Consider the following 9382-nt stretch of genomic DNA (forward strand, 5'->3'; position numbering starts at 1 on the left):
AATGAAATTCCAATTGGTCTTACTACCTTTTCTTTTGCTCCTAGAAGTGTTGCCACTAAGCCTATCTTTGAGACTCTTCTTAAGAATAGTTGTATGATTGAAGATCTCTTTGATGATCTAGATGATGGTTCAATTGATACAACTTGATCTTCTTGCATTATGCCTAGCTCAAAGGCAGAAAAGAAAGCGCTTGTTGGGAGGCAACCCAATATGTTTTTACTTTCTATTTTAGTGGTCTTGATGTGTGTTACTACTGTAGCAACATCATTGTATCTTTATTTTTAAGCTTTGTGCCAAGTTATAGCCTCCCATTGCAAGAAAGTTCAAAAATTGTGACATACTGTCCAGAAACAGATTCTGTCTGCTTGACGGAAAAAATTGCCAAACATCACCAGATCATGTTTTTTATCTGAATTGTTTTGACAGCATGCTTTATATAATTGTGTTTCTAACATCTGTTCTATGTTTTTTTATTTGAGTTGCAGAAGTGCCCCTAACAAATTATTTACTACCTACTATTCTGTTTTTCATAGATTCTGCCATCTTTTCGTGTTTTCATTGTTTTGCGAATCCTAAGCTTGCTTTTTATTTGCAAAAATCTTTTGGCATTCATAAGAATCAGTATCTTTTCATGAGAATCTTTATTTCCAGCAGGTAGTGACTTATTTTATTTAGGGGACTAACTACTCTAATCAGCTTATGATGAGTTTTGTATGAAGGGAGTTTTCAAGTATTGCGATGGGAGAGATGATGAAAGAAGATAAAGGAGTGTCAAACGCTCAAGCTCATGGATGCTCCCGTGCATCCCAAGAAATGTTCAAAGGAGACTCAAGCGTCTAAACTTGGTGATGCCCCCGTGCATCCCTTTCTCTATCAACAATCATCAGGTCGTCCATCTCCATACTATCTTTTTATCACTTCATATGATATGTGCTATGCTTGGAGCCTCCCGCTATTTAGTTTTTAGTTTGTTTTAGTTTGGCTTGCTGTTCATAACAAGTCGTAACCTAGCCTACCTTGTTCGAGAGAGATACAGGCTCCATTCCACGCTAGAACACAACACGGGTTTTCTTGCTTATTCTTTTTGTGTGTTCTTCATCTTTTCGTAGCTGCTGTCATGCTCAACTCTCAGCTTTCATGCTAATCCTTTTAAGAGCTTTTACTTAGGTTGATTTTGCAACTCTCATGAGTTATCATGCTTATCTTGTTTAGAAAGTTGGCTTATTGCACTAAGTTGTGTGTCTTGCATAAGTAGGTAATTGAGGTTGCTATTTAAGTATAGTAGTAACTTGCAATAGTTTTGAGGTATTGATTTGAGTAATGTTTGGACTATTGGTTCCAAGAGCTTGAGACTATTAGTGATAGGTGTCGTATTTTGGGAAATCCATGTGTTTTTCAAAAACTAAAAATTAGTTGAGAACTCTAGTTACTAAATTGATCGCTAATCTCTAGAGGGGTTGGAATATATAGAGTAGCCTCACGTTACCATGAGTCGAGGATGCGCAAGGATAACCAAACCCCCAAACATTCCTCCTCGAGGTACTTGTCTTTTTGTGAATCTCCTAACTAGATAGAGAGTTATCGATAATAAGTGTATGAGTTCTTCGGACTAATGTGAGTATTTGATTGTTGGTACTTCCACCATCCATATTTTCCTAGCCTCTTCGGTACCGTGCATTGCCGTTTCTCACATTTAGAGTTGGTGCAAACTCCGCCGGTGCATCCAAATCCATGACATGATACGCTCTGTCATACATAAGCCTCATTATATCTTTCCTCATAACAACCACCATACCAACCTATTAAGACATTTCCATAGCCTTTCCGAGATACATTGCCATGGAACATCCATCATCTCTTGACTTGATCTTCATGTCATACATGCTTTTGCTTGATCATAGAGCCGCATGCTAGTTGGGCCTTGCCCTCATTACTACTAAGTGACGCGCTAGTATCATTGCATGTCCTGCTACACTGGCAGAGGCTTACATTTGCATACATCATGATAGTTTTCACTTGTCTTTATGTTGAGTACTTCTTATAAAGTGTGATGATTTTTTATTTCTATTCATGTAAAACATAGAGTGTTGCCCATAAGTGAGGAAAAGATCCCAAATAGGACAAACAAAAGATCCCAAAGAGGACAAATGAGAGATAAGAGAAAGAGCCAAAGAGGCCACAAAAAAAGAGAAAAAGAAAAAGAAAAAAAGAGAAAAAATGAGAGAGAAGGGGGCAACACTACTATTCCTTTTGAAATATCCACACTCGTACTCCATTACTATATTGGTACTACATAGTGTTGGGGAACGTCGCATGGGAAACAAAAAATTTCCTACGCGCACGAAGACCTATCATGGTGATGTCCATCTACGAGAGGGGATTTCCGATCTAAGTACCCTTGTAGATCGCACAGCAGAAGCCGTTAGTGAACGCGGTTGATGTAGTGGAACGTCCTCACGTCCCTCGATCCGCCCCGCGAACCGTCCCACGATCCGCTCCGATCTAGTGCCGAACGGACGGCACCTCCGCGTTCAGCACACGTACAGCTCGACGATGATCTCGGCTTTCTTGATCTAGCAAGAGATACGGAGAGGTAGATGAGTTCTCCGGTAGCATGACGGCGCTCCGGAGGTTGGTGGTGATCTAATCTCAGCAGGGCTCCGCCCGAGCTCCGCAGAAACGCGATCTAGAGGTAAAACCGTGGAGGTATGTGGTCGGGCTGCCTTGAAAAGTCATCTCAAATCAGCCCTAATAGCTCCATATATATAGGAGGAGGGGAGGGGAGGCTAGCCTTGAGTCTCAAGGAGCCCCAACGCCTGCGCCACCAAGGGAGGAGTCCTCCTCCAATCCTAGTCCAACTAGGATTGGAAGGTGGAGTCCTTCTCTCTTTTCCCACCTTTCCTTTTTTTCTTTCTCTTCTATTGGTTTTTCTTTCTCTTGTGCAAGACAGCCTTGGGCTGACCCCACCTACTTGGTGCGCCACCCCCAAGGTCCTTGGGCCCTCCCGGGTGGGTGGTCCCCCCTCCCGGTGAAGATCTGGAACCCATTCGTCATTCCCGGTACATTACCGGTAATGCCCGAAAACCTTCCGGTAACCAAATGAAGTCATCCTATATATCAATCTTCGTTTCCGGACCATTCCGGAAACCCTCGTGACGTTCGTGATCTCATCCGGGACTCGGTACAACATTCAGTAACCAACCATATAACTCAAATACGCATAAAACAACGTCGAACCTTAAGTGTGCAGACCCTGCGGGTTCGAGAACTATGTAGACATGACCCGAGTGACTCCTCGGTCAATATCCAATAGCGGGACCTGGATGCCCATATTGGATCCTACATATTCTACGAAGATCTTATCGTTTGAACCTCAGTGCCAAGGATGCATATAATCCCGTAAGTCATTCCCTTTGTCCTTCGGTATGTTACTTGCCCGAGATTCGATCGTCAATATCCGCATACCTATTTCAATCTCGTTTACCGGCAAGTCTCTTTACTCGTTCCGTAATACAAGATCCCACAACTTACACTAAGTCACATTGCTTGCAAGGCTTGTGTGTGATGTTGTATTACCGAGTGGGCCCCGAGATACCTCTTCGTCATACGGAGTGACAAATCCCAGTCTCGATCCATACTAACTCAACGAACACCTTCGGAGATACCTGTAGAGCATCTTTATAGTCACCCAGTTACGTTGCGACGTTTGATACACACAAAGCATTCCTCCAGTGTCAGTGAGTTATATGATCTCATGGTCATAGGAACAAATACTTGACACGCAGAAAACAGTAGCAACAAAATGACACGATCAACATGCTACGTCTATTAGTTTGGGTCTAGTCCATCACATGATTCTCCTAATGATGTGATCCCGTTATCGAGTGACAACACTTGCCTATGGTCTGGAAACCTTGACCGTCTTTGATCAACGAGGTAGTCAACTAGAGGCTTTCTAGGGACAATGTTTTGTCTATGTATCCACACAAGTATTGTGTTTCCAATCAATACAATTATAGCATGGATAATAAACGATTATCATGAACAAGGAAATATAATAATAACTAATTTATTATTGCCTCTAGGGCATATTTTCAACAGTCTCCCACTTTGTAACATCCCAAAATTATAAATTTCGGAATGTTAATATAATTATTATATTGATTGTTTGTTTGTTTGCTGAGTGACTGAAACTTGTGTGAAATTTGAAACTTTTCGAAACGTTTGAATGAGAGGGAGTAAAATGACTTTCCCCATCTCCGGTGAATTCAAATTCAAGCTTTTAAAAGCAAAGAGAGAAGATGACATGACTTCTTCAACTACAAATAATTTGAACGGAGATATTTGCATTTGAATTCTCTTGCATTTTTATTTGTTTTCTTCGTGCAAGAAATGCCGGGAAATACTTTCTGTCAAACAGAAAAGAGCGGAGGAATATGACCCTCAAGATCCCGGGCATTTTGAATGTTATTTGCACCCTAAAACTTAGAGGGTCATTTGAAAATTATTTGCAAAAAAGAAATAATGCTTTTAGGGATTTTTGGAAAAACATTTTTTCTGAAGTTTTTATTTTTGCTGTGGAAAATTGCCCATCATCTATATTTTATTTTTCTGATAATTTTAGTATATAAAAACTCTTTATTCCGAATTGATTTGATTTCCTTTTTAAAGCTTTAGTTTCCTAGTTTTGAAAATAGGAAGGAGATCACTTTTATTAGGAAATACCCCCTGGCCCATTAAACACTTTCCAAACTTGGCCCAACTAGATCATCTTCTACCTCGCTCTCCCTCACGTCACAGCAGGAAGTTTCCTTCCATGGAGAGGAGAATCCCCACCTCCGGGATTCGCGAAATCCTTTCCCTCCCAGCGCCTCCCGTCACCTCTATAAGAAGCCCCTCGTCCTCCTCGTTCCATTCCCGTTGAAACCGCAGCCTCTCCTCGCCCCTAGCCCGTGCACCCCTCGCCGGAATCGTCACCGGAAAACTCACCAGAGAGCTGCCAGGAACTCCACCTCGCCACCCCTGCACCCCTCCACCCTTCGGCCACCTACCCCACCACTTCGGCCTCACCACTCCACCCCCTCCACCGCCCCCTACTGCCCCTTCTCCACCTCCCCATCGCCATTACCACGAGCACCAAAACCAGCAGTTTTTCCACCTTCACCTCGCCTCCTACAGCCCCCCCTCTCCACCTCGCCCCCTCCCCTCCCCTACCAGAAGCACCCCCCCACCTTCGCCCCCCCTTCCCCACTCCCGCCCCCCCCTCCACCACTCCTCTCGCCGGAGCACCTCCTTCCCACCATGGCTAGCAGCCAGCCACGGGAGCAGCTCCACCACGGTAAGGACTCTCTCCTCTCTGTTTGCTTCTTCTTTTTCTTTTGTAGCCGTTGGATCTTAGATGTGTAGTGTAGATTAGATCATAATATACCCCTTCGGTTTAGTTTAGAAAACCAGCGGTTTATTTTCACTTATACCTTTAGCCAGCAGTTTCTGGTTAGCCTCGGCTGTTTGCTCAAAACTTTCCAACAAACGTCCCCCGCAGCCTATAGCATCATGCCACGTGTACCCCCTATTTGTAGATAGTTAGCTTCAGTTTTTTCTGCCTGTGTGCAAAAATCAGAAAGTTTCAATTTTGTTTTAGCCAGAACTTTTGATCCCGAAGTCCAATGACATTGATTCTTTTCCCAGTAGCTCACAAATTTTCTTTAGTTTTTAAAAACATATAATTTGTCTATGTTTGAAATTTTAAAGTACAAGTTAGATCAGATTTAGTTTAAACCTTGTTTTGCCTATTCCAGGAGTTTAAAAATAGCTTTTAATTTGATTCCTTTTGTTACTGATCACTAGTGATCCTATTTATCAGTGGTAAAAATTTCAGATTTGTTTGAGTATTTTAGCTCACTGTTTCATGTGAAACAATTTCTGTTTCACCTCTTTTAGGATTTCGGCTAATTCCTTTTCTACTTTTGTTTTAAAATATTTTCTTTATTATTTCAGAAAAATTATTGTTTTGTTTCTGTTAGATAAAACAGTAGTTTTGCAACAAGTTTTTATTTTATTTTTATTTGTTTTCATGAAAACAATTCTAGTCCCGTAGTAACGTGCAATTGTTTTCATCACTCTTTCAAATCCCATTTGGGAATACTTTCAAATAGTTTTGTGAAAAAAATACTTTATTTTATCTTAGTTAAACTTATATCTTAGTTCCTTGTTATTATTTTCTGTTAGACAAAACTATTTAGTGTTTGACGTAGTAGAAAACTCCCTAGTCTGAATTGAAGTTTCTTTTAGATTCCTATTCGCTCTCTCTTTTGTTTTGATTGTTAGAATGATTGCTAGTATGAGTGCTTATGTGGATGATATGTTTGTTATATAGATTTCATCGGAGAGTGACGAGTAGTCTGTCAAGTTATTTTCTCGAGAAATTCTTCTTCGTCAACATCACATGCAAGTCACTTTGATCATACTATCACCTATGTTTTATGCATCGTTGTTCTACCATCCTATGCCCAATTGCATGCTGCCTAGGTACTTGGAAACTTTAGTATAAGTTGTAGTATCATGTGGTAGGAACACAACAACCCCGATACTTGGCCCCGGGATGACAATTTCTTAATGCTATGCTTGAGTAGACGGGTCATCGGTTGAGTGTATACCACGAGTGATGCGAGGTTGATATAATAATCAAGCCCGGTTAAGACAAGATTTTCAAGACCTCGGACGCAATGCAACACTGGGTGAAGGACGGTTGATCGGCTCCCTGGAAAACCCAGTGGATGCCCGGGATGCTGGAGAGGCCATGTCATCCTGCGGAAAGCTTCACCCAGGCTCAAAGGGACGGACGGATATTTTCAAGACCCAAGGCTTACCTGCACAGCCACAAGTCATTATGGGCTCTGTCTTGGTTGGACAACGCGGCGACTCTGGACAGGCGGTGCTAGCAGATGTAGACGAACGGTAGGAATGGATGGGCACCGACAGGGATTCAGAGGGACCCGTTGAAAGACCCTGTTTTGATCATCTGGTCTTCAAACACCTTGAAGTGCGAGGACATACACGGAGGTGATCAAATCTTGTGGGGAACGTGTGCAAAACTCTGCAGAGTACTCAAACCTAATCGATTAGCCGTGTCCACGGTCATGGACAACTTGAGCCAAAGGAACTGGAGTTATCTGGATTTCTCAACACCATTAAATATATTTGATGAGGGTAATTATTGACAACTCGGCTACGAGAACTGGTTGGCGGAACCATCTCGTTAACAACCAACAATGTAGTAACATTTTGCTTTTAGCCCTCTCTTGATGTAGGAGAAAACTTGCTTTTCGCTAAAAACTTATAACCCCACCTGCCATATATGCATATAGTATAGATGATTACTTTTCACCCCTCTCTTATGTGACTTGCCGGCATATTCAATATGCTGACCTACACGGCTGCAACGTCTTATGTTGAAGATATTTTTCTTCGACAAGTAAGAGTACGATTCAGGCTCAACTTGTCGTTGGTGTTTATTGGGACTCCACTCCCTTGACTGCTTCCGCTGAGATATTTAAGGTATATATCAATTTTACACTACTTACATGTGATTGTACTTTGATATATACATTGATGTACTGTGTGTGCCAGCATACTGATCCAGGGATGGCACAGAAACACAGAGGCTTGACTCGTCTTGAGTCGGGTCGCTACACACTTGCACTAGAGTCAATAATCTAGTTCACATCACCATGTGATTCCAACGAATCCAACACCCATATAGTTATGGGGTCTGATCACGTCTTGCTCGTGAGAGAGGTTTTAGTCAACGGTTCGGAAACTTTCAGATCCGTGTGTTCTTTACAAATCTTTATGGCATCTTATAGATGCTGATACTATGTGCTATTCGGAAATACTCCAAATATCTACTCTACTATACGAATCCGTTTCACTACTCATAGTTATTCAGATTAGTGTCAAAGCTTGCATCGACGCAACCCTTTACGACGAACTCTTTAACCACCTCCATAATCGAGAAAAATTCCTTAGTCCATAAGTTACTAACGATAAATTTTGACCGCTGCTAGTGATTCAATCATGGATCACTCTTTGTACCTCTCAACAGACTTTGAGTCAAGGCACACATCAGGTGCGGTACCCAGCATGGCATACTTCAGATTCTACGGCCAAGGCATAGAAGACGACCTTCGTCTATTCTCTTTATTCTGCCGGGGTCGGGTTTTAGGTCTTACTCAAATTCACACCTTACAACGCAACCAAGAACTTCTTCTTTGCTGATCTATTTTGAACTCCTTCAAAAACTTGTCAAGGCATGCATCTTGTTGAAACTTCCATTAAGCGCTTTCGATCTATCTCTATAGATCTTTGATGCTCAACGTTCAAGTAGCGCAATCCAGGTATTCCTTTGAAAACTCCTTTCAAACAACCTTGTATGCTTTACAGAAATTCTACATTACTTCTGATCCACAATATGTCAGCCACATATACTTATCAGAAATTCTATAGTGCTCCCACTCACTTCTTTGGAAATACAAGTTTCTCATAAACCTTTTACAAACCCAAAATCTTTGATCATCTCATCAAAGTGTATATTCCAACTCCGAGATGCTTGCACCAGGCCATTGAAGGATCGCTGGAGCTTGCATACTTCCTAATATCTTTAGGATCGACAAAACCTCCTGGTTGTATCACATACAATGTTTTTACATCCTATGTGCAATATTTCATAAATAATGCATCAACTACTAACATAATTCTAACAGACTTTTAGCATCGCTACGAGTGAGAAAGTCTCATCATAGTCAACTGTTTGATCTTGTCGGAAACATCTTTGCGACATGTCGAGCTTTTCTTAATAGTGACTTATCACCATCATCGTCTGTCTTCCTTTTAAAGATCCATCTTTACTCAATAGTCCTGTGACCATCAAGTAGTTTTTCCGAAGTCTACACTTTGCTTTCATACATGGATCCTCTCTCAGATTTCATGGCTTCCAGCCATTTGTCGGAATCCGGGCCCACCATTGCTTTCTCCATAACTCGTAGGTTCACTGTTGCTCAACAACATGACCTCCAAGACAGGGTTACCGTACCACTCTATAGTAGTACGCGACCTTGTCAACCTACGAGCCTTGTAGTAACTTGATCCGATGCTCGATGATCACCATCATGAGCTTTCACTTCAATTGGTGTAGGCGCCACAGGAACAACTTCCTCCGCCCTGCTACACACTGGTTGAAGTGATGGTTCAATAACCTCATCAAGTTCTACCACCCTCCCACTCAATTCTTTCGAGAGAAACCTTTCCTCGAGAAAGGATCCGTTTCTAGAAACAAACACTTTGCTTTCGGATCTGAGATAGGAGATGTACCCAACTATTTTGG

This window comes from Hordeum vulgare, chromosome 1H (genome assembly GCF_904849725.1).
Source record: "Hordeum vulgare subsp. vulgare chromosome 1H, MorexV3_pseudomolecules_assembly, whole genome shotgun sequence".
In the NCBI taxonomy this organism is placed as follows: Eukaryota; Viridiplantae; Streptophyta; class Magnoliopsida; order Poales; family Poaceae; genus Hordeum; species Hordeum vulgare.